Here is a 23,769-nt window from a genome sequence, read left to right as displayed (position 1 = left end):
ATTCACATTCAGCTTCAATCTCCACATCATCTTGAGACATTTTATTTACTCCGTGTGTGTTGCGCCTTGGAAACTTCTGCACTTTGTCCGCTGGAGCTCAAATATAATTCAATTCGAACAACTGCAAAGATGTCAGAATCCAATTGGTGACTTTTCACTAAAAAGCAGTGAGATAACAGGGCTCGTCCGGGATTTGAACCCGGGACCTCACGCATATTCCATTAGAAAAACGCCCAAAGCGAGAATCATACCCCTAGACCAACGAGCCACTTGCCAGAAAGCCCTGCAGCCGGTCTAAAATTTCACCATAGTCTTCAGCCGATCGGCTATCCTTTCCAACCGCTTCTGTCCACCCAATCTCGTTTTCTATTCCAAAATACAGCAATATCAAGTTGTACACGACCTATTTCCAGTCACCAATATTAGCCTCTCTTTACTAAATTCGTTTACAATGTACGACTTGTTTTTTCAAATAATACTTTTCAGAATTAGTTAATCTGAAGCTACATTGGCATCTGTCTCGGCATCGTCAGAGCATACAAGCTGTCATAAGTATATTTTACTCACATTGCTGTTTTCTTTCACTGTGAGGGCGAAGAGACAAAAATGTGGAGACATTAGCTACGAATTTATCAGCTGGGTTGCACCTTTACTTTTCCGACCGTCTCAGTCTTTTTTTCCTTTACCTTTCCCTGCTGGTGTTGCAGGTTAGATCAGCCTTTACCGTTCCAGGAAGCCTGAGAAGTCCATCAGGGGACAACATAGAGACAAGAGACAAGGAGAGATAGAGAGATTCATGCAAATAAAGTCGTTTATAAATGGGTGGTTCTACAAAGTAGCAGAATTTTAGTTGCAGATTGGGCAAGATTCTTTCTTGTGTATTTGAATTTTGCAAGAGTACCTTGGGCACCCAATTAAAAGCGCCGGCCACGCTCGAGTATCTCTCATGCTCTGAGAGAGATAAATGAAGTGAGTTAGATCCAGTTCATTTATTTGAGCATTGAACGGATCTTTAAACAATAATTCAGCGAGCAGAAATCAAACCTGCGAAGGAAAACTCCATTTGATCTTGAATTTAACGCTTCAACCACTCGGCGATCGCAGCGGCACATGGCAGTTCTTACATGGCTGTTGATGCTACTTTAAACTGCCAGTTGCTTCAAACGATGCCCGATAGACCGGCGTTGTCTTGTAGCTTTCCCAGCAGCTTCATTTGATTCGGTGGGTCAAGTTTGGGAAATTGAATGATTTTCACCGGCAGCTTGTGGTAGTATATTACCTCATTTTCATTAAGTCAGAGTAGAAATAGGAGGATATTTCAAATGAATACGTGGCTAGAGGAATGGTGCAAGGGGGAGGGATTCAAATTCCTGGGACACTGGAAACGGTTCTGGGGGAGGTGGGACCAGTACAAACCGGACGGTCTGCACCTGGGCAGGGCCGGGACCGCTGTCCTAGGAGGAGTGTTTGCTAGTGCTGTTGGGGAGGGTTTAAACTAAAGTGGCAGGGGGTTGGGAACCTGAGCAGGGAGAGAGAGGAAAGCGTAACAGGAAGGGACAGAAGGTATGGAGTAATAGGTAAAGTGTTAAAAAAGGAAAAAGCAGGAACTAAGCGTCACAAAACAGATTTGAAAGTTCTTTATCTGAATGCACGTAGCATTCGTAATAAAATGGACGAGTTAACGGCACAAATAACTACGTATGGGTATGATCTTGTGGCCATTACAGAAACATGGCTGCAGGGTGACAACGACTGGGAATTAAATATGCCAGGGTATTTAACAATCAGGAAGGACAGGCAGGAAGGAAGGGGAGGTGGGGTGGCTATGTTAATAAAGGAAGGAATCACTGTAATACAGAGAAATGATATTGGGACAAAGCATCAAGATCATGAAACAGTTTGGGTGGAGATAAGGAATAATAAGGGGAAAAAAACATTAGTGGGCGTAGTATATAGGCCTCCTAATAGTTGCAACTCTGCTGGAAGAAGTATTAATCAGGAGATAGTCGGGGCATGTAATAAGGGAACAGCCATAATTATGGGGGATTTTAATTATCATATTAACTGGACAAATCAAATTGGGCAGAGCAGCCTTGAGGACGAGTTCATTGAGTGCATCAGGGATGGATTTCTTGAGCAGTATGTAACTGATCCTACAAGGGGGCAGGCAACCTTGGACCTGGTCCTGTGTAATGAGTCAGGATTAATTAATAATGTCCTAGTTAAGGATCCCCTTGGAACGAGCCACCACAACATGGTTGAATTCCATATCCAATTAGAGGGTGAGAAGGTTGATTCTCAAACAAGCGTACTGAGCTTGAATAAAGGAGACTATGATGGTATGAGAGCGGAATTGATTAAAGTGGACTGGGAAAATAGATTAAAGGGTAAGACGGTACATGAGAAGTGGTGTTCATTTAGGGAGTTATTTTACAACTTTCAAAATAAATATATTCCACTGAGGAAAAAAGGGTGTAAAAGAAATGACAGCCACCCGTGGCTAAGTAAAGAAATCAAGGATAGTATCCGACTAAAAACAAGGACATATAAGGTAGCCAAACTTAGTGGGAGGATAGAAGATTGGGAATTCTTCAAAAGACAGCAAAAAGTAACTAAAGGATTGATTAAGAAAGGGAAGTTAGATTATGAAAAGAAATTAGCAAAAAATATAAAAACAGATGGCAAGAGTTTCTATAGTTATATAAAAAGAAAAAGGGTGGCTAAGGCAAACATCGGTCCCTTGGAGGATGAGACCGGGAAATTAATGGTGGGAAACATGGAGATGGCAAAAATGCTGAACAAATATTTTGTTTCAGTCTTTACAGTAGAGGACACTAAGAATATCCCAACACTGGACAAACAGGGGACTCTCGGGGGGGGGAGGAGCTAAATACGATTAAAATCACTCAAGAGATGGTACTCAGTAAAATAATGGGACTCAAGGCGGATAAATCCCCTGGACCTGATGGCTTCCATCCTAGGGTCTTGAGGGAAGTGGCAGTAGGGATTGTGGATGCTTTGGTGATAGTTTTCCAAAATTCCCTGGACTCAGGAGAGGTCCCGGCAGATTGGAAAACTGGTAATGTAACACCGTTATTTAAAAAGGGTAGTCGGCAGAAGGCTGGAAATTATAGGCCAGTTAGCTTAACATCTGTGGTGGGTAAAATTTTGGAGTCTATTATTAAGGAGACAGTAACGGAACATTTAGATAAGCATAATTTAATAGGACAAAGTCAGCATGGCTTTATGAAGGGGAAGTCATGTCTGACAAATTTGCTTGAGTTCTTCGAGGATATAACGTATAGGGTGGATAAAGGGGAACCAGTGGACGTAGTGTATTTAGACTTCCAGAAGGCATTCGACAAGGTGCCACATAAAAGATTATTACTTAAGATAAAAAATCACGGGATTGGGGGTAATATTCTGGCATGGGTGGAGGATTGGTTATCGAACAGGAAGCAGAGAGTTGGGATAAATGGTTCATTTTCGGACTGGCAACCAGTAACCAGTGGTGTTCCACAGGGGTCGGTGCTGGGTCCCCAACTCTTTACAATCTAGATTAACGATTTGGAGGAGGGGACCGAGTGCAACATATCAAAATTTGCAGATGATACAAAGATGGGAGGGAAAGTAGAGAGTGAGGAGGACATAAAAAACCTGCAAGGGGATATAGACAGGCTGGGTGAGTGGGCGGAGATTTGGCAGATGCAATATAATATTGGAAAATGTGAGGTTATGCACTTTGGCAGGAAAAATCAGAGAGCAAGTTATTTTCTTAATGGCGAGAGACTGGAAAGTACTGCAGTACAAAGGGACCTGGGGGTCCTAGTGCAAGAAAATCAAAAAGTTGGTATGCAGGTGCAGCAGGTGATCAAGAAAGCCAACGGAATGTTGGCTTTTATTGCTAGGGGGATAGAAGATAAAAACAAGGAGGTATTGCTGCAGTTATATAAGGTATTGGTGAGACCGCACCTGGAATACTGCATACAGTTTTGGTCTCCATACTTAAGAAAAGACATACTTGCTCTCGAGGCAGTACAAAGAAGGTTCACTCGGTTAATCCCGGGGATGAGGGGGCGGACATATGAGGAGAGGTTGAGTAGATTGGGACTCTACTCATTGGAGTTCAGAAGAATGAGAGGCGATCTTATTGAAACATATAAGATTGTGAAGGGTCTTGATCGGGTGGATGCAGTAAGGATGTTCCCAAAGATGGGTGAAACTAGAACTAGGGGGCATAATCTTAGAATAAGGGGCTGCTCTTTCAAAACTGAGATGAGGAGAAACTTCTTCACTCAGAGGGTGGTAGGTCTGTGGAATTTGCTGCCCCAGGAAGCTGTGGAAGCTACATCATTAGATAAATTTAAAACAGAAATAGACAGTTTCTTAGAAGTAAAGGGAATTAGGGGTTATGGGGAGCGGGCAGGAAATTGGACATGAAGCTGAGTTCGGATCGGTCAATGCCCTGTGGGTGGCGGAGAGGGCCCAGGGGCTATGTGGCCGGGTCCTGCTCCGACTTCTTGTGTTCTTTAGATTTGTGGTTGGGATCAGATCAGCCATGATCTTATTGAATGGCGGAGCAGGCTCGAGGGGCCGATTGGCCTACTCCTGCTCCAATTTCTTATGTTCTTATGTTCTTAACCACTGCAGCCATTGCAGAATTCGGTGCCACCCACAGCCGATCGGCCATCCTTTCAGACCTCTTCTATCCATCCAATCACGTTTTCTATTCCGATGTAGAGAAATGTCGAGTTGCACACTAACTATTTCCTCCGTTCTCTTTCGCAAACATATCACTGAACCAAACTTCACAAGTCACTCAGGAAAAATAATTCAGTTCAAAATCATTAGCTTCCGAAGGACCTGCGAGGACAGACTGACCAAACCTGCGTTCAGTCGTGAAGCTTGTGGGTGTGTTGTGATCCTAAGGGACAGAGACAGGCCTGCGACACAGAGCGAAGGCAGGAACTCAGAAATGTGGCCATAAATGGGCAGACAGTCAGTCACAGTCATTGATTCTGACACACGGCCCGGTAGTTGTTCAGTCAGTCGGGGAGCGAGGCCTGCAGCCAGCAAACAAAAAGCCTGGCCTGAGAATAAGGCCGAGACCCAATCAGACGGATAAACAGACAGACAGACAGACAGACAGACCGGCAGCTCAGGGTCCTGCACACAGGTTTCATAGCGGGGCAGTGTTTTATGGATGGGCTGTTCATTGTTAGTAAAATAATATTGATCGGAATTTAATTTGTTACATTAAAGTGCTCTTTGTTTGTTAATTTTGATCTACATCCTCGACAGTATATACAGAAACAAGTAACAATGTTTAAGGGATGTGGTTTATTCAATATTCGTTGTGAAACCCTGTCAGCTGGTGTAAAAATAAACACAAACTACCCAACACGCGGGTAAGCCCATAAAGCTAAGATGTCTACATGGCCGGTTAGCTCAGTTGGTTCGAGCGTGGTGCTAATAACGCCAAGGTCGCGGGTTCGATCCCCGTACGGGCCATAAGGTTCCTATTGCAATATTTTGGTAACTTTTAAAAGTTTGGCAGACTTGAGAAACAAGCGAATCCACACAAAATGTCATGAGGTCAATTTTTTGGAGTAACATCCATTAATATGTTTTCTGATCTATCTTTTGAGGTCCAAAGTGAGACGGCCTCAAACTTGCTTACGTTGAAATCCATTTGCCGCAGTTTTGCCCATTCACTTAATCCAGTAATATCTCTCTGTAATCTCATTCTTCCATCCACACTGCTTATAATTCTGTCTATCTTTGTGTCATCGGCAAACTTGGATATGTGGTTCTCGATCCCGTCATCTAATATCAATGAGACCGCCTAAATTGGGGTAAATTCACATTCAGCTTCAATCTCCACATCATCTTGAGACATTTTATTTACTCCGTGTGTGTTGCGCCTTGGAAACTTCTGCACTTTGTCCTCTGGAGCTCAAATATAATTCAATTCGAACAACTGCAAAGATGTCAGAATCCAATTGGTGACTTTTCACTTAAAAGCAGTGAGATAACAGGGCTCGTCCGGGATTTGAACCCGGGACCTCTCGCATATTCCATTAGAAAAACGCCCAAAGCGAGAATCATACCCCTAGACCAACGAGCCGCTTGCTAGAAAGCCCTGCAGCCGGTCTAAAATTTCACCATAGTCTTCAGCCGATCGGCTATCCTTTCCAACCGCTTCTGTCCACCCAATCTCGTTTTCTATTCCAAAATACAGCAATATCAAGTTGTACACGACCTATTTCCAGTCACCAATATTAGCCTCTCTTTACTAAATTCGTTTACAATGTACGACTTGTTTTTTCAAATAATACTTTTCAGAATTAGTTAATCTGAAGCTACATTGGCATCTGTCTCGGCATCGTCAGAGTATACAAGCTATCATAAGTATATTTTACTCACATTGCTGTTTTCTTTCACTGTGAGGGCGAAGAGACAAAAATGTGGAGACATTAGCTACGAATTTATCAGCTGGGTTGCACCTTTACTTTTCCGACCGTCTCAGTCTTTTTTTCCTTTACCTTTCCCTGCTGGTGTTGCAGGTTAGATCAGCCTTTACCGTTCCAGGAAGCCTGAGAAGTCCATCAGGGGACAACATAGAGACAAGAGACAAGGAGAGATAGAGAGATTCATGTAAATAAAGTCGCTTATAAATGGGTGGTTCTGCAAAGTAGCAGAATTTTAGTTGCAGATTGGGCAAGATTCTTTCTTGTGTATTTGAATTTTGCAAGAGTACCTTGGGCACCCAATTAAAAGCGCCGGCCACGCTCGAGTATCTCTCATGCTCTGAGAGAGATAAATGAAGTGAGTTAGATCCAGTTCATTTATTTGAGCATTGAACGGATCTTTAAACAATAATTCAGCGAGCAGAAATCAAACCTGCGAAGGAAAACTCCATTTGATCTTGAATTTAACGCTTCAACCACTCGGCGATCGCAGCGGCACATGGCAGTACTTACATGGCTGTCGATGCTACTTTAAACTGCCAGTTGCTTCAAACGATGCCCGATAGACCGGCGTTGTCTTGTAGCTTTCCCAGCAGCTTCATTTGATTCGGTGGGTCAAGTTTGGGAAATTGAATGATTTTCACCGGCAGCTTGTGGTAGTATATTACCTCATTTTCATTACCGGTAATGAACCACTGCAGCCACTGCAGAATTCGGTGCCACCCACAGCCGATCGGCCATCCTTTCAGACCTCTTCTATCCATCCAATCACGTTTTCTATTCCGATGAAGAGAAATGTCGAGTTGCACACTAACTATTTCCTCCGTTCTCTTTCGCAAACATATCACTGAACCAAACTTCACAAGTCACTCAGGAAAAATAATTCAGTTCAAAATCATTAGCTTCCGAAGGACCTGCGAGGACAGACTGACCAAACCTGCGTTCAGTCGTGAAGCTTGTGGGTGTGTTGTGATCCTAAGGGACAGAGACAGGCCTGCGACACAGAGCGAAGGCAGGAACTCAGAAATGTGGCCATAAATGGGCAGACAGTCAGTCACAGTCATTGATTCTGATACACGGCCCGGTAGTTGTTCAGTCAGTCGGGGAGCGAGGCCTGCAGCCAGCAAACAAAAAGCCTGGCCTGAGAATACGACCGAGACCCAATCAGACGGATAAACAGACAGACAGACAGACAGACAGACAGGCAGCTCAGGGTCCTGCACACAGGTTTCATAGCGGGGCAGTGTTTTATGGATGGGCTGTTGATTGTTAGTAAAATAATATTGATCGGAATTTAATTTGTTACATTAAAGTGCTCTTTGTTTGTTAATTTTGATCTACATCCTCGACAGTATATACAGAAACAAGTAACAATGTTTAAGGGATGTGGTTTATTCAATATTCGTTGTAAAACCCTGTCAGCTGGTGTAAAAATAAACACAAACTACCCAACACGCGGGTAAGCCCATAAAGCTAAGATGTCTACATGGCCGGTTAGCTCAGTTGGTTCGAGCGTGGTGCTAATAACGCCAAGGTCGCGGGTTCGATCCCCGTACGGGCCATAAGGTTCCTATTGCAATATTTTGGTAACTTTTAAAAGTTTGGCAGACTTGAGAAACAAGCGAATCCACACAAAATGTCATGAGGTCAATTTTTTGGAGTAACATCCATTAATATGTTTTCTGATCTATCTTTTTGAGGTCCAAAGTGGACGGCCTCAAACTTGCTTACGTTGAAATCCATTTGCCGCAGTTTTGCCCATTCACTTAATCTAGTAATATCTCTCTGTAATCTCATTCTTCCATCCACACTGCTTATAATTCTGTCTATCTTTGTGTCATCGGCAAACTTGGATATGTGGTTCTCGATCCCGTCATCTAATATCAATGAGACCGCCTAAATTGGGGTAAATTCACATTCAGCTTCAATCTCCACATCATCTTGAGACATTTTATTTACTCCGTGTGTGTTGCGCCGTGGAAACTTCTGCACTTTGTCCTCTGGAGCTCAAATATAATTCAATTCGAACAACTGCAAAGATGTCAGAATCCAATTGGTGACTTTTCACTTAAAAGCAGTGAGATAACAGGGCTCGTCCGGGATTTGAACCCGGGACCTCTCGCATATTCCATTAGAAAAACGCCCAAAGCGAGAATCATACCCCTAGACCAACGAGCCGCTTGCTAGAAAGCCCTGCAGCCGGTCTAAAATTTCACCATAGTCTTCAGCCGATCGGCTATCCTTTCCAACCGCTTCTGTCCACCCAATCTCGTTTTCTATTCCAAAATACAGCAATATCAAGTTGTACACGACCTATTTCCAGTCACCAATATTAGCCTCTCTTTACTAAATTCGTTTACAATGTACGACTTGTTTTTTCAAATCATACTTTTCAGAATTAGTTAATCTGAAGCTACATTGGCATCTGTCTCGGCATCGTCAGAGTATACAAGCTATCATAAGTATATTTTACTCACATTGCTGTTTTCTTTCACTGTGAGGGCGAAGAGACAAAAATGTGGAGACATTAGCTACGAATTTATCAGCTGGGTTGCACCTTTACTTTTCCGACCGTCTCAGTCTTTTTTTCCTTTACCTTTCCCTGCTGGTGTTGCAGGTTAGATCAGCCTTTACCGTTCCAGGAAGCCTGAGAAGTCCATCAGGGGACAACATAGAGACAAGAGACAAGGAGAGATAGAGAGATTCATGTAAATAAAGTCGCTTATAAATGGGTGGTTCTGCAAAGTAGCAGAATTTTAGTTGCAGATTGGGCAAGATTCTTTCTTGTGTATTTGAATTTTGCAAGAGTACCTTGGGCACCCAATTAAAAGCGCCGGCCACGCTCGAGTATCTCTCATGCTCTGAGAGAGATAAATGAAGTGAGTTAGATCCAGTTCATTTATTTGAGCATTGAACGGATCTTTAAACAATAATTCAGCGAGCAGAAATCAAACCTGCGAAGGAAAACTCCATTTGATCTTGAATTTAACGCTTCAACCACTCGGCGATCGCAGCGGCACATGGCAGTACTTACATGGCTGTAGATGCTACTTTAAACTGCCAGTTGCTTCAAACGATGCCCGATAGACCGGCGTTGTCTTGTAGCTTTCCCAGCAGCTTCATTTGATTCGGTGGGTCAAGTTTGGGAAATTGAATGATTTTCACCGGCAGCTTGTGGTAGTATATTACCTCATTTTCATTACCGGTAATGAACCACTGCAGCCACTGCAGAATTCATTGCCACCCACAGCCGATCGGCCATCCTTTCAGACCTCTTCTATCCATCCAATCACGTTTTCTATTCCGATGTAGAGAAATGTCGAGTTGCACACTAACTATTTCCTCCGTTCTCTTTCGCAAACATATCACTGAACAAAACTTCACAAGTCACTCAGGAAAAATAATTCAGTTCAAAATCATTAGCTTCCGAAGGACCTGCGAGGACAGACTGACCAAACCTGCGTTCAGTCGTGAAGCTTGTGGGTGTGTTGTGATCCTAAGGGACAGAGACAGGCCTGCGACACAGAGCGAAGGCAGGAACTCAGAAATGTGGCCATAAATGGGCAGACAGTCAGTCACAGTCATTGATTCTGATACACGGCCCGGTAGTTGTTCAGTCAGTCGGGGAGCGAGGCCTGCAGCCAGCAAACAAAAAGCCTGGCCTGAGAATACGACCGAGACCCAATCAGACGGATAAACAGACAGACAGACAGACAGACAGGCAGCTCAGGGTCCTGCACACAGGTTTCATAGCGGGGCAGTGTTTTATGGATGGGCTGTTGATTGTTAGTAAAATAATATTGATCGGAATTTAATTTGTTACATTAAAGTGCTCTTTGTTTGTTAATTTTGATCTACATCCTCGACAGTATATACAGAAACAAGTAACAATGTTTAAGGGATGTGGTTTATTCAATATTCGTTGTAAAACCCTGTCAGCTGGTGTAAAAATAAACACAAACTACCCAACACGCGGGTAAGCCCATAAAGCTAAGATGTCTACATGGCCGGTTAGCTCAGTTGGTTAGAGCGTGGTGCTAATAACGCCAAGGTCGCGGGTTCCATCCCCGTACGGGCCATAAGGTTCCTATTGCAATATTTTGGTAACTTTTAAAAGTTTGGCAGACTTGAGAAACAAGCGAATCCACACAAAATGTCATGAGGTCAATTTTTTGGAGTAACATCCATTAATATGTTTTCTGATCTATCTTTTTGAGGTCCAAAGTGGACGGCCTCAAACTTGCTTACGTTGAAATCCATTTGCCGCAGTTTTGCCCATTCACTTAATCCAGTAATATGTCTCTGTAATCTCATTCTTCCATCCACACTGCTTATAATTCTGTCTATCTTTGTGTCATCGGCAAACTTGGATATGTGGTTCTCGATCCCGTCATCTAATATCAATGAGACCGCCTAAATTGGGGTAAATTCACATTCAGCTTCAATCTCCACATCATCTTGAGACATTTTATTTACTCCGTGTGTGTTGCGCCTTGGAAACTTCTGCACTTTGTCCTCTGGAGCTCAAATATAATTCAATTCGAACAACTGCAAAGATGTCAGAATCCAATTGGTGACTTTTCACTTAAAAGCAGTGAGATAACAGGGCTCGTCCGGGATTTGAACCCGGGACCTCTCGCATATTCCATTAGAAAAACGCCCATAGCGAGAATCATACCCCGAGACCAACGAGCCGCTTGCTAGAAAGCCCTGCAGCCGGTCTAAAATTTCACCATAGTCTTCAGCCGATCGGCTTTCCTTTCCAACCGCTTCTGTCCACCCAATCTCGTTTCCTATTCCAAAATACAGCAATATCAAGTTGTACACGACCTATTTCCAGTCACCAATATTAGCCTCTCTTTACTAAATTCGTTTACAATGTACGACTTGTTTTTTCAAATAATACTTTTCAGAATTAGTTAATCTGAAGCTACATTGGCATCTGTCTCGGCATCGTCAGCGTATACAAGCTATCATAAGTATATTTTACTCACATTGCTGTTTTCTTTCACTGTGAGGGCGAAGAGACAAAAATGTGGAGACATTAGCTACGAATTTATCAGCTGGGTTGCACCTTTACTTTTCCGACCGTCTCAGTCTTTTTTTCCTTTACCTTTCCCTGCTGGTGTTGCAGGTTAGATCAGCCTTTACCGTTCCAGGAAGCCTGAGAAGTCCATCAGGGGACAACATAGAGACAAGAGACAAGGAGAGATAGAGAGATTCATGTAAATAAAGTCGCTTATAAATGGGTGGTTCTGCAAAGTAGCAGAATTTTAGTTGCATATTGGGCAAGATTCTTTCTTGTGTATTTGAATTTTGCAAGAGTACCTTGGGCACCCAATTAAAAGCGCCGGCCACGCTCGAGTATCTCTCATGCTCTGAGAGAGATAAATGAAGTGAGTTAGATCCAGTTCATTTATTTGAGCATTGAACGGATCTTTAAACAATAATTCAGCGAGCAGAAATCAAACCTGCGAAGGAAAACTCCATTTGATCTTGAATTTAACGCTTCAACCACTCGGCGATCGCAGCGGCACATGGCAGTACTTACATGGCTGTAGATGCTACTTTAAACTGCCAGTTGCTTCAAACGATGCCCGAGAGACCGGCGTTGTCTTGTAGCTTTCCCAGCAGCTTCATTTGATTCGGTGGGTCAAGTTTGGGAAATTGAATGATTTTCACCGGCAGCTTGTGGTAGTATATTACCTCATTTTCATTACCGGTAATGAACCACTGCAGCCACTGCAGAATTCAGTGCCACCCACAGCCGATCGGCCATCCTTTCAGACCTCTTCTATCCATCCAATCACGTTTTCTATTCCGATGTAGAGAAATGTCGAGTTGCACACTAACTATTTCCTCCGTTCTCTTTCGCAAACATATCACTGAACCAAACTTCACAAGTCACTCAGGAAAAATAATTCAGTTCAAAATCATTAGCTTCCGAAGGACCTGCGAGGACAGACTGACCAAACCTGCGTTCAGTCGTGAAGCTTGTGGGTGTGTTGTGATCCTAAGGGACAGAGACAGGCCTGCGACACAGAGCGAAGGCAGGAACTCAGAAATGTGGCCATAAATGGGCAGACAGTCAGTCACAGTCATTGATTCTGATACACGGCCCGGTAGTTGTTCAGTCAGTCGGGGAGCGAGGCCTGCAGCCAGCAAACAAAAAGCCTGGCCTGAGAATACGACCGAGACCCAATCAGACGGATAAACAGACAGACAGACAGACAGACAGACAGGCAGCTCAGGGCCCTGCACACAGGTTTCATAGCGGGGCAGTGTTTTATGGATGGGCTGTTGATTGTTAGTAAAATAATATTGATCGGAATTTAATTTGTTACATTAAAGTGCTCTTTGTTTGTTAATTTTGATCTACATCCTCGACAGTATATACAGAAACAAGTAACAATGTTTAAGGGATGTGGTTTATTCAATATTCGTTGCAAAACCCTGTCAGCTGGTGTAAAAATAAACACAAACTACCCAACACGCGGGTAAGCCCATAAAGCTAAGATGTCTACATGGCCGGTTAGCTCAGTTGGTTAGAGCGTGGTGCTAATAACGCCAAGGTCGCGGGTTCGATCCCCGTACGGCCCATAAGGTTCCTATTGCAATATTTTGGTAACTTTTAAAAGTTTGGCAGACTTGAGAAACAAGCGAATCCACACAAAATGTCATGAGGTCAATTTTTTGGAGTAACATCCATTAATATGTTTTCTGATCTATCTTTTTGAGGTCCAAAGTGGACGGCCTCAAACTTGCTTACGTTGAAATCCATTTGCCGCAGTTTTGCCCATTCACTTAATCCAGTAACATCTCTCTGTAATCTCATTCTTCCATCCACACTGCTTATAATTCTGTCTATCTTTGTGTCATCGGCAAACTTGGATATGTGGTTCTCGATCCCGTCATCTGATATCAATGAGACCGCCTAAATTGGGGTAAATTCACATTCAGCTTCAATCTCCACATCATCTTGAGACATTTTATTTACTCCGTGTGTGTTGCGCCTTGGAAACTTCTGCACTTTGTCCTCTGGAGCTCAAATATAATTCAATTCGAACAACTGCAAAGATGTCAGAATCCAATTGGTGACTTTTCACTTAAAAGCAGTGAGATAACAGGGCTCGTCCGGGATTTGAACCCGGGACCTCTCGCATATTCCATTAGAAAAACGCCCACAGCGAGAATCATACCCCTAGACCAACGAGCCGCTTGCTGGAGAGCCCTGCAGCCGGTCTAAAATTTCACCATAGTCTTCAGCCGATCGGCTATCCTTTCCAACCGCTTCTGTCCACCCAATCTCGTTTTCTATTCCTATGTACAGCAATATCAAGTTGTGCACTCCCTATTTCCAGTCACCAATATTAGCCTCTCTTTACTAAATTCGTTTACAATGTACGACTTGATTTTTCAAATAATACTTTTCAGAATTAGTTAATCTGAAGCTGCATTGGCATCTGTCTCGGCATCTTCAGAGTATACAAGCTACCATCAGGATATTTTACTCACATTGCTGTTTTCTTTCACTGTGAGGGCGAAGAGACAAAAATGTGGAGACATTAGCTCCGAATTTATCAGCTGGGTTGCACCTTTACTTTTCCGACCGTCTCAGTCTTTTTTTCCTTTACCTTTCCCTGCTGGTGTTGCAGGTTAGATCAGCCTTGACCGTTCCAGGAAGCCTGAGAAGTCCATCAGGGGACAACATAGAGACAAGAGACAAGGAGAGATAGAGAGATTCATGTAAATAAAGTCGCTTATAAATGGGTGGTTCTGCAAAGTAGCAGAATTTTAGTTGCAGATTGGGCAAGATTCTTTCTTGCGTATTTGAATTTTGCAAGAGTACATTGGGCACCCAATTAAAAGCGCCGGCCATGCTCGAGTATCTCTCATGCTCTGAGAGAGATAAATGAAGTGAGTTAGATCCAGTTCATTCATTTGAGCATTGAACGGATCTTTAAGCAATAATTCAGCGAGCAGAAATCAAACCTGCGAAGGAAAACTCCATTTGATCTTGAATTTAACGCTTCAACCACTCGGCGATCGCAGCGGCACATGGCAGTACTTGCATGGCTGTAGATGCTACTTTAAACTGCCAGTTGCTTCCAACGATGTCCGATAGACCGGCGTTGTCTTGTATCTTTCCCAGCAGCTTCATTTGATTCGGTTGGTCAAGTATAGGAAATTGAATGATTTTCAGCGGCAGCTTGTGGTAGTATATTACCTCATTTTCATTACCGGTAATGAACCACTGCAGCCACTGCAGAATTCGGTGCCACCCGCGGCCGATCGGCCATCCTTTCAGACCTCTTCTATCCATCCAATCACGTTTTCTATTCCGATGTAGAGAAATGTCGAGTTGCACACTAACTATTTCCTCCGTTCTCTTTCGCAAACATATCACTGAACCAAACTTCACAAGTCACTCAGGAAAAATAATTCAGTTCAAAATCATTAGCTTCCGAAGGACCTGCGAGGACAGACTGACCAAACCTGCGTTCAGTCGTGAAGCTTGTGGGTGTGTTGTGATCCTAAGGGACAGAGACAGGCCTGCGACACAGAGCGAAGGCAGGAACTCAGAAATGTGGCCATAAATGGGCAGACAGTCAGTCACAGTCATTGATTCTGACACACGGCCCGGCAGTTGTTCAGTCAGTCGGGGAGCGAGGCCTGCAGCCAGCAAACAAAAAGCCTGGCCTGAGATTGAGGCCGAGACCCAATCAGACGGATAAACAGACAGACAGATAGACAGACAGACATCTGACTCAACGTCAAAACGCAGCGTGATCGAATCAGAAAATGCCACTTTGTGCGAGCAGTTTGTCCGGCCTGGGCTGCAATGAGGTAGGACACTGGGAGTATTCAATTAATGAAATCAGTACTTCAAACAGAAAACATTCTTCACTCACTCATCCTGAGACATTAGGGTCTCTATACTTGAATTATTGTTCCATTCATTGGAACTTGGGAACATGAGTAGGCCATTCAGCCCCTCGAGCGTCCTTCCTGAGGTGGGTGCCCGGAACTGAATGCAATCCTCCAGATGGGGTCTCACCAGAGCTCTGTGCAGCTGTAACATAACATCCACCCCTTGTTTTCCAGCCCTCTTGAGATAAACGGGGAGAGTCAGAGCTCAAGAGAGAAAGCGAGAGTGAGCAAATGGGAGCGAGAGAGAGGACAATGCATTGCACAAACCGTCCCTGTGTCGATTTCTCAGGAGCGCTATGAATCCCCACTGAGCTTTTCAACCAGTTGCTGCACCGCAGCAAAAGTTCCAAAGCAGCATATGGGTAACGTGAAATAACCTAATCGATAGCCGATTTGTGGTGCCATGGATAGCACGTGGGACTTCTTCAAATCACTGCAAAGGTTGTGTGTCCGAATCTCACCATCGTTGAATTTTAGTTCAGGGTTCGGTGATTTCGGCGCTGGGAAGTGAAATTTTGCAGCAAAACAGCAACAGGATCATTCATGTTGGTAAAGGAAGGGGTACAACCTCCTGCACTTCATCTTATACAAGTGGCTCCAGTCCCACCCGAATTTATAATGCTTAATCCTCTCTGAGCTGGATTGGCGAAACACTCTCAAGATGGAGGCACATCATCTGCTCACCGCAAAAGTCAATCTGCTGGACCTCCGGCTCTGTCAGTCTGCATGTTCCTTCAGTCAGGTTTCCAACTGGACACATGCATCCTGCTGCCTGCGAGCATTGGTGCTTGAGGGGTAGAATTCTGGCTTGCAGTAATTCTGTTCCTGTGAAAGTAGCTCCTGAAGATCGCAAGATGGAAAGTATCGTGACTGAGCGGTCGAACGCGCAGGGTTAAAGCTCAGGCTAAATTCCATAATTTGTAGATGGATCAAAATCATGGTTTGCGGCTCCAATACCGCAGCCTCCCTCCTGTAAACTGATAACACTAAATATCTCATCTGATATTGCAACAAGAGGAACCACGTGGCGATACAAATAATTGATGCATTTTGGAACACTCAATTATACGTTCAGCTCCGTTCGAAATGTTCACAAGGAAAAGGATTTGTTGATCTAGGTGAGACTCGACTAACAACCTCGGCATTTCCCGACCTTGTACGGTCATATAAGGACCGCGCACTGACTGATTGCGCTGCTAGAGCCCGGTCACTTTGATCACCTGTCCCACTCTGCTGGATGGAATATTAAGGTGAGCGGCCCTCACCTGTGGGAACGTGTCCTGTCCCCGTGATGAAAATAATATCTGCACGTTCACTTTCAGCTTCTTTCACATCCTCTGCTCCATCGCACTACAATCGGGTTTTCTGTGAACAGGTCAAAATAAACTTTGGCAGAAATTCTAAGAGCAGTGGGATTCAAACCCACGCCTCTATAGAAATTAAATTTAACACCTTCGACAGCGAGGCCGCGCTACCATAATGTCACAGTAATGTTTAAAGAGCTGTTTAATGCTCCAATAAATGAATTGAAGCTAATTGACCGCATTTAGCCGGTGCTGGGGTTGTTCTCCTTCGAGCAGAGAACGTTAAGAGGAGATTTGATCGAAGTGTTCAAAATCATGAAGGGTTGAGATAAATAAATAAAGAGAAACTGTTCCCATTGGCGGAAGGGTCGAGAACCAGAGGACACAGATTTAAGGTGATTGGCAAAAGAACCAAAGGCGATATGAGGAAACAGTTCTTTACCCAGCGAGTAGTTATAATCTGGAATGCGCTGATTGAAAGGTGGCTTTCAAAAAGCAATTCGATAAATACTTGAAGGGAAATAAATTCGGGGCTGACGGGAAGGAGCGGGGGAATGGGACTATCTTGACTGCTTTAACAACGAGCCGGCACGAGCTCGATGGGCCGAATGGCCTCCCTCTCTGCTGTAACCATTTTATGATTCTATGATTCTGTTTATACTCTTTATTTTCTTTGCATGCATTTCTCTATCTCTCCCTGTCTCTGTCTCTTGTGTTGTCCTCTAATGGACTTCTCAGGCTTCCGTGAACGGCGACGGCTGATCGATCCTGCAACACCAGCAGAGAAGGTTAAAGAAAGGTTGAGACGGTAGGAAAAGTAAAGGTGCAACCCAGCTGCTGCAGTCAATGTCTAAACATTAAGATCTCTTCGCTCTCACAGTAAAACAAAGCACCAATTTGATTAAAGTATACTTTTGGGAGAGTGTATGTTATCACCATGCCGAGACAGACGGCAAAACATATCATAGAATCATTAAAATTTACGTTAGCGGAGGCCATTCGGCCTATCATGTTTGTACCGGCCGGAAAAGAGATATCCAGCATCACCCGATTTACCAGCGTTTAGTGCGTAGTCTTGTCGGTTACGGCTCTTCAAGTGCATATTGAAGTGCTTTTTAAACCCGATGAGGGTTTCTCCTTCTCTCACCCTCTCAGGCAGTGAGTTCCAGACCCTCACCACCCGCTGGGTGGAACAAAATTCCCCTCTGCTCCACTCTAATCCTTCTACCAATTACCTTAAATCTATGACCCTTTTTATTGAACTCTCTGCTACGTGAATCAGGTCCTTCCTATCCACTCTATCGAGACCCGTGATAATTTTATACACCTCAATTAAATCTCGCCTCAGCCTCGTCGGTTCCAGAGAAAACAACCTCAGCCTATCCAATCTGTCCTCTTAGCCAAAATTCTCCACTCTTCGCAACATCTTCGTAAATCTCTGTACCATTTCGAGTGTCGTCCCATCTTTCCTGTAATGTGGTGACCAAAACTGTACGCAATACTCCAGCTGTAGCCGAACTAGTGTTTTATTCAGTTCCAGAATAACCTCCCTGCTCTTACATTCTATGCCTCGGCTAATAAAGCAAAGTATCCTTTATACCTTTTTAACCACCTTAACCACCTCTCCTCTTCCCTTCAGGGATCTGTGGACATGCACTCCAAGGTCCCTCTTTTTAACGACACCTCTCAGTATCCTCCAAAGCAATGTAGTTTCCGAGCAACTAATTCTGAAACGTCTTGCTTGATAATATAAGTCGTAGAGACGAAACCAATTTAGTAAAGGGAAACTAATATTGGTGACTGGAAATAGTTAGTGTACAACTTGATATTGCTGTATACCGGAATAGAAAACGAGATTGGATGGACAGAAGAGGTCTGAAAGGGTAGCCGATCGGCTATGGGAGACAGCGAAACTTTACACTGGCTGCATGATGTAAGTAACAGCGTCTGGTTGGTCTAGATGTATTATTCTTGTTTCGGGGGCTTTGGTTGATTAATATCTGAGAGTCCCGGGGTAAAATCCCCAATAAGCTCTTGTTGTTCAGCTACGTTGAGTGTAAAATTCACCAATTGGCTTCTGACATCTTTTCAGTGTTCCTGTTGGTAGGATTAAAGTGCATGTTTGAGCTCCAGAGGACAGAGTGCTGAAGTTTCCAAAGTGCAACACATGTGAAGTAAATAAAATGTCTCAAGATGATGCAGAGATTGATGCTGAATGTGAATCTCCCCCTATTCAGGTGGTCTCATTGATATTGGATGACGGGACAGGGAACGACATATGGAAGTTTGCCGATGACACCAAAATGGGCAGCGTTATAAGCAGTGCAGATTATATAGGAAGAGGAACACAGGAACAGGAGTAGACCATTCAGCCCCTCGTGGCTGCTCCGCCATTTGATAAGATCATGGCTGATCTGTGATCTAACTCCATATACCTGCCTTTGGCCCATATCCCTTAATACCTTTGGTTGCCAAAAAGCTATCTATCTCAGATTTAAATTTATAAATTGAGCTAGTATCAATTGCCATTTGCGGAAGAGAGTTCCAAACTTCTACAACCTTTTGTGTGTAGAAATGTTTTCTAATCTCGCTCCTGAAAGGTCTGGCTCTAATTTTTAGACAGTGCCCCCTACTTCCAAAACCCCCAACCAGCGGAAATAGTTTCTCTCTATCCACCCTATCTGTTCCCCTTAATATCTTATAAACTTCGATCATATCACCCCTTAACCTTCGAAACTCTGGAGAATGCAACCCCAATTTGCGTAATCTCTCTTCGTAACTTAACCCTTGAAGTCCGGGTATCATTCTGGTAAATTCCAGAGAGACATTAATAGAATGAATGAATGGGCAAAACTGTGGCAAATGGATTTCAATTTAGGCAAGTGTGAGGTCATCCACTTTGGACCTCAAAAGGATAGATCAGAATACTTTATAAAAGGTGAAAAATTCGAAACTGTGGAGTTCCAAAGGAACTTCGGTGTCCATGTACATAGATCAATAACATGTCATGGACAGGAACAGAATATAATCAAAAAGTCTAATGGAATGGTGGCCTATATGTTTAGAGGATGAGAATAGACATTATGCGACAGCTACACAAAGCTCTGGTTGGACCACACTTGGAGTACTGTGTTCAGTTTTGGGCACCGCACCTTAGGAAGGATATATTGGCCTTGGAGGGAGTGCAGTGTGATTTACGAGAAAGATAACTGGACTCTAAGCGATAAATTACGAGGAGAGATGACACAAACTATGGTTGTATTCCCTTCAATTTAGTAGATTAAGGGTTGATGTGATCGAAATGTTCAAGATATTAAGAGGAACTGATGTGGTAGATGGATAGAAACTATTTCCGCTCGTTGGGGTGTCTCGGACTTGGGGACAAAGGCTAAACATGAGAGTCAGACTTTCAGGAGTGAAGTTAGGAAACACTTCTACAAGCAAAGTGTTGGAGAAGTTTGGAACTCTCTTCCATAAACGGCAGTTGATGCGACCTCAATTGTTAATTTCAAACCCGTGATTTATCGATTTTTGTAAACCAAAGATATTTCGAGATATGGGACCAAGGCGGATCCAGGGATTTCGGTCACAACTCAGCCATGATCGCATTGAGTTGCGGAACAGGCTCGACGGACCAAATACCACAATCCTGTTCCGAAGTTCCTCATTGGTGCAGAATGCAAAACGATCTTGCATTGGCCGGGAATCGAACCCGGGTCTCCCGCGTGGCAGGCGAGAATTCTACCCCTGAACCACCAATGCTTGCTTTTGTAGAAGTTACATGCTTCTATATGGAATGCTGTCTAAACGAGCATGCCGTTCACAGCTGCGATGGCCGAGTGGTTCAAGCGTTGGTCTCAAAACCCCATTTGGATTTTCCTGCCGAGGTTTGAATTCTGCTCGCAACCCCCAACTGTTCAAAGATCTCTTCAATGCTCAAATAGATGAATTGGAGTTAATTGACCGCATTTACCTCTCTCCCAGCATCAGAGATACTTTTAATTGAGCGTCCAATCTTCTCTTGCAAGATTTCAAGACCCGAGAAGGAATCTCTCCCAATCTGTAACTTAAATTCTGGTCGTTTGCAAAACCTGACATTTATACTCTTTATTTTCTTTGCATGCATCTCTCTATCTTTCCCTGTCTCTGTCTCTTCTCTCTCTGTTGTGCCCGACGGGCTTCTCAGGCTTCCTTGAACGGCGAAGGCTGATCTCACCTGCAACACCAGCAGAGAAAGGTAAAAAAAAGGCACTGAGACGGTTGGAAAAGTAAAGGTGCAACCCAGCTGCTGCAGCTAATGTCTACACACTTATGTCTCTTCACTCTCACAGTGAAACAAAGCATCAATTTGATTAAAGTATAATTCTGGTCGAGTGTATATTATCGCGATGCCGAGACAGACGGCAATTATATCATAGAATCCGAGAAAGTTATGCCAAAGAAGGAAGCCATTCTGCACATCGTGCCTGTGCCTGCCGAAAAATCGGTACCGAGCCTCATCTCACTTTCCAGCGTTTAGTCCCTAACCTTGTCGGTTACGGATCTTCAACTGCATATTGAAGTTTTTATTTTTCAATGCGATTAGGGTTTCCGCCTCTCCCACCCTTTCTGGCAGTGATTTTCCGACCCCCACACCCACCACCCTCTGGATGGAAAAAAAAATTCACTCCCCTCCAATCATTCTACCGATTACCTAAGATTGATGTATCCTGATTATTGACCTCCCTCCGAAGGGAAATAGGTCCTTACTATACACTCGATCGAGGCCCGTCATAATGTTATACACCTCAATTAAATCTCCCAACAGCCTCCTCAGTTCCAAAGCAAACAACCCCAGCTTATCCAATCTAATCTCAGAGCTAAAATTCTCCAGTTCTGGCAACATTGTCTTAAATCTCCTTTGTTCCCTTTCTCGTGCAATCACATCTTTCCTCTAATGTGGTGACCACAACTGTACGCAGTATTCTTGCTGTGGCCTAACTATTGTTTTATAAATTTCTACCAGAACCTCCCCTGCTCTTATATTCTATGCCTCGGCTAATAAAGGAGAATATTCTTTATGGCTTCTTAACCACCTTATCTAGCTGTTCTGCTGCCTTCTGGGATCTGTGGACATGCACTCCAAGGTTTTGCTGTTTCTCTACATCTCTCAGTCTCCTCCCAAGCAATGTAGTTTCAGAGCAACTCATTCTGAAACGTCTTACTTCATAATTCAAGTCGTACAGTCGAAACCAATTTGTTAAACGGAGACTAATATTGGTGACTGGAAGTAGTTCATGTACAACTTGATATTGCTGTGCACCGGAACCGAAAACGAGATTGGATGGACAGAAGAGGTCTGAAAGGATGGCCGATCGGCTGTGGGAGGCAGCGCACCTTTCAACTGACTTCACGACTTCAGCATCAGTGGTTTGTTGGTCGAGGGGTATGATTTTCGCTTCGAGGGTTGTGTTATGTGATATGCGCGCGATCTCAGCTTCAAATCCAGCATGACCCCTCCTGTTTCTGTGCTTTTAGTGAAAAGTCACCAATGTGCTTCCGATATCTTTTCAGTTTTGCTGTTGGTAGAATTGAATTATATCCAGAGAATGTTTGAGCTCCAGAGGACAGAGTGCGGAAATTTCCAAGGCACAACACAGGTGAAAAAAAAAATGTCTCAATATGATGAGGAGATTGAAGCTGAATGTGAATTTACCCCAGTGCAGTCGGTCTCATTGATATAAGATGACGGGATAGAGAGCGACATGTGCAGATGACGCCAAGATGGGCAGCACTGTAAGCAAAGTAGATGGAAGCAGAACATTACAGAGAGTATTTAATATAATAAATGAATGGGTAAAACTGTGGCAAATGGATATCAATTTAGGTAAGTGTGAGGTCATCCAACTTGGACCTATAGAGCATTGATCAGAATACGTTCTAACTGGTGAAATGCTCGAAACCGTGGAGTTCCAAAGGGACTTAGCGGTCCATATACATAGATCATTAAAATGTCATGGACAGGTACAGAAAATAATCAAAAAGGCTAATGGAAAACTAGCTTTTATATCTAAAGGACCAGAATACAAGGTGACAGACATTATGCTACAGCTCCACAAAGCTCTGTTTGGACCACACCTGGAGTACTGTGTTCAATTCTGGGCACCGCACCTTAGGAAGGATATTTTGGCCGTGGAGGTAGTGCAGTGTAATTTTTCCAGATTGATACCTGGAATCCAAGGGTTAAATTACGAGGGGAGATTACACAAACTAGGGTTGTATTCCCTGGAATTTAGTAGAATAAGGGCTGATTTGATTGACGTTTTCAAGATATTACGGGGAACTGTTGGTGTTGATGGAGAGAAACTCTTCTCGCTCGTTCGGATGTCCAGGACTCGGGAACCTGGCCTAAAAATTAGAGTCAGGAATTTCAGGAGTGAAATTAGTTAACACTTCAACAAGCAAAGGGGGGTAGAAGTTTGGAACTCTCTTCTGCAAGCGACAGTGTTAGCTTAATTGTTAATTTTAATCCTGAGACTGATAGATATTTTTCGTTAACCAGTGGTATTGAGGGATACGGAGCGAAGGCGGTTATATGGAATTAGGTCACAGATCAGCCATGATCTCACTGATTTGCGGAACTGGCTCGAGTAGCTCAATGGCTTACTCATCTTCCTAATATGGTGCAAAACACGAAACGTTCATGCATTGTCCACGAATCGAATCCGTGTCAGAGGCGAGAAATCCATCCCAGAGCCACCAATACTCGTACGTACACGCACTGCATATGTCCATTTATGTTACTCTCATAGTGATTGAAAGCTGCAATTTGAGTAAACTATACTTATGGTAGAATGTATACTATGCCGATGTCGAGACAGACGATTATGTTGTTTAGAGCAATTCATTCTGCATAGTGTTACTTGATTATGCAAGTCTTACATTCAAAGCAATTTTGATAAAGAGCGAGAAATATTGTTGATATGAAATGATCAGTGTAGAACCTGATATTGCTCTACATCGTGCATCGGAGAAGAAAGCGGGATTGGATGGACAGAGCCTTCTGAAAGGATGGCGGAACGGCT

At 43.6% G+C, this 23,769-nt stretch overlaps 8 non-coding genes across 8 annotated transcripts; 4 read left to right on the top strand and 4 right to left on the bottom strand.

Moving 5' to 3' along the window:
• Positions 1 to 178: 178 nt before the first annotated feature.
• On the bottom strand, positions 179 to 268 carry trnap-ugg (transfer RNA proline (anticodon UGG)). The gene is given in 2 exon segments: positions 179 to 214; positions 233 to 268. It is a non-coding gene; the product is annotated as a tRNA-Pro (tRNA).
• A 5,169-nt stretch (positions 269 to 5,437) lies between these two features.
• Positions 5,438 to 5,511, top strand: trnai-aau (transfer RNA isoleucine (anticodon AAU)). The gene has a single exon. It is a non-coding gene; the product is annotated as a tRNA-Ile (tRNA).
• A 526-nt stretch (positions 5,512 to 6,037) lies between these two features.
• trnap-ugg (transfer RNA proline (anticodon UGG)) lies at positions 6,038 to 6,127 on the bottom strand. The gene is given in 2 exon segments: positions 6,038 to 6,073; positions 6,092 to 6,127. It is a non-coding gene; the product is annotated as a tRNA-Pro (tRNA).
• A 1,831-nt stretch (positions 6,128 to 7,958) lies between these two features.
• On the top strand, positions 7,959 to 8,032 carry trnai-aau (transfer RNA isoleucine (anticodon AAU)). Its single transcript has one exon. It is a non-coding gene; the product is annotated as a tRNA-Ile (tRNA).
• Positions 8,033 to 8,558: 526 nt separating this feature from the next.
• Positions 8,559 to 8,648, bottom strand: trnap-ugg (transfer RNA proline (anticodon UGG)). Its single transcript is given in 2 exon segments — positions 8,559 to 8,594; positions 8,613 to 8,648. It is a non-coding gene; the product is annotated as a tRNA-Pro (tRNA).
• Positions 8,649 to 10,475: 1,827 nt separating this feature from the next.
• trnai-aau (transfer RNA isoleucine (anticodon AAU)) lies at positions 10,476 to 10,549 on the top strand. Its single transcript has one exon. It is a non-coding gene; the product is annotated as a tRNA-Ile (tRNA).
• A 2,447-nt stretch (positions 10,550 to 12,996) lies between these two features.
• Positions 12,997 to 13,070, top strand: trnai-aau (transfer RNA isoleucine (anticodon AAU)). Its single transcript has one exon. It is a non-coding gene; the product is annotated as a tRNA-Ile (tRNA).
• Positions 13,071 to 20,396: 7,326 nt separating this feature from the next.
• trnag-gcc (transfer RNA glycine (anticodon GCC)) lies at positions 20,397 to 20,467 on the bottom strand. Its single transcript has one exon. It is a non-coding gene; the product is annotated as a tRNA-Gly (tRNA).
• Positions 20,468 to 23,769: the final 3,302 nt, after the last annotated feature.

The sequence above is a fragment of the Heptranchias perlo genome, chromosome 20 (assembly GCF_035084215.1).
Source record: "Heptranchias perlo isolate sHepPer1 chromosome 20, sHepPer1.hap1, whole genome shotgun sequence".
Taxonomy (NCBI): Eukaryota; Metazoa; Chordata; class Chondrichthyes; order Hexanchiformes; family Hexanchidae; genus Heptranchias; species Heptranchias perlo.
Note: the sequence above shows the minus strand (reverse complement) of the source record. Positions and strands in the feature narration are given on the sequence as shown.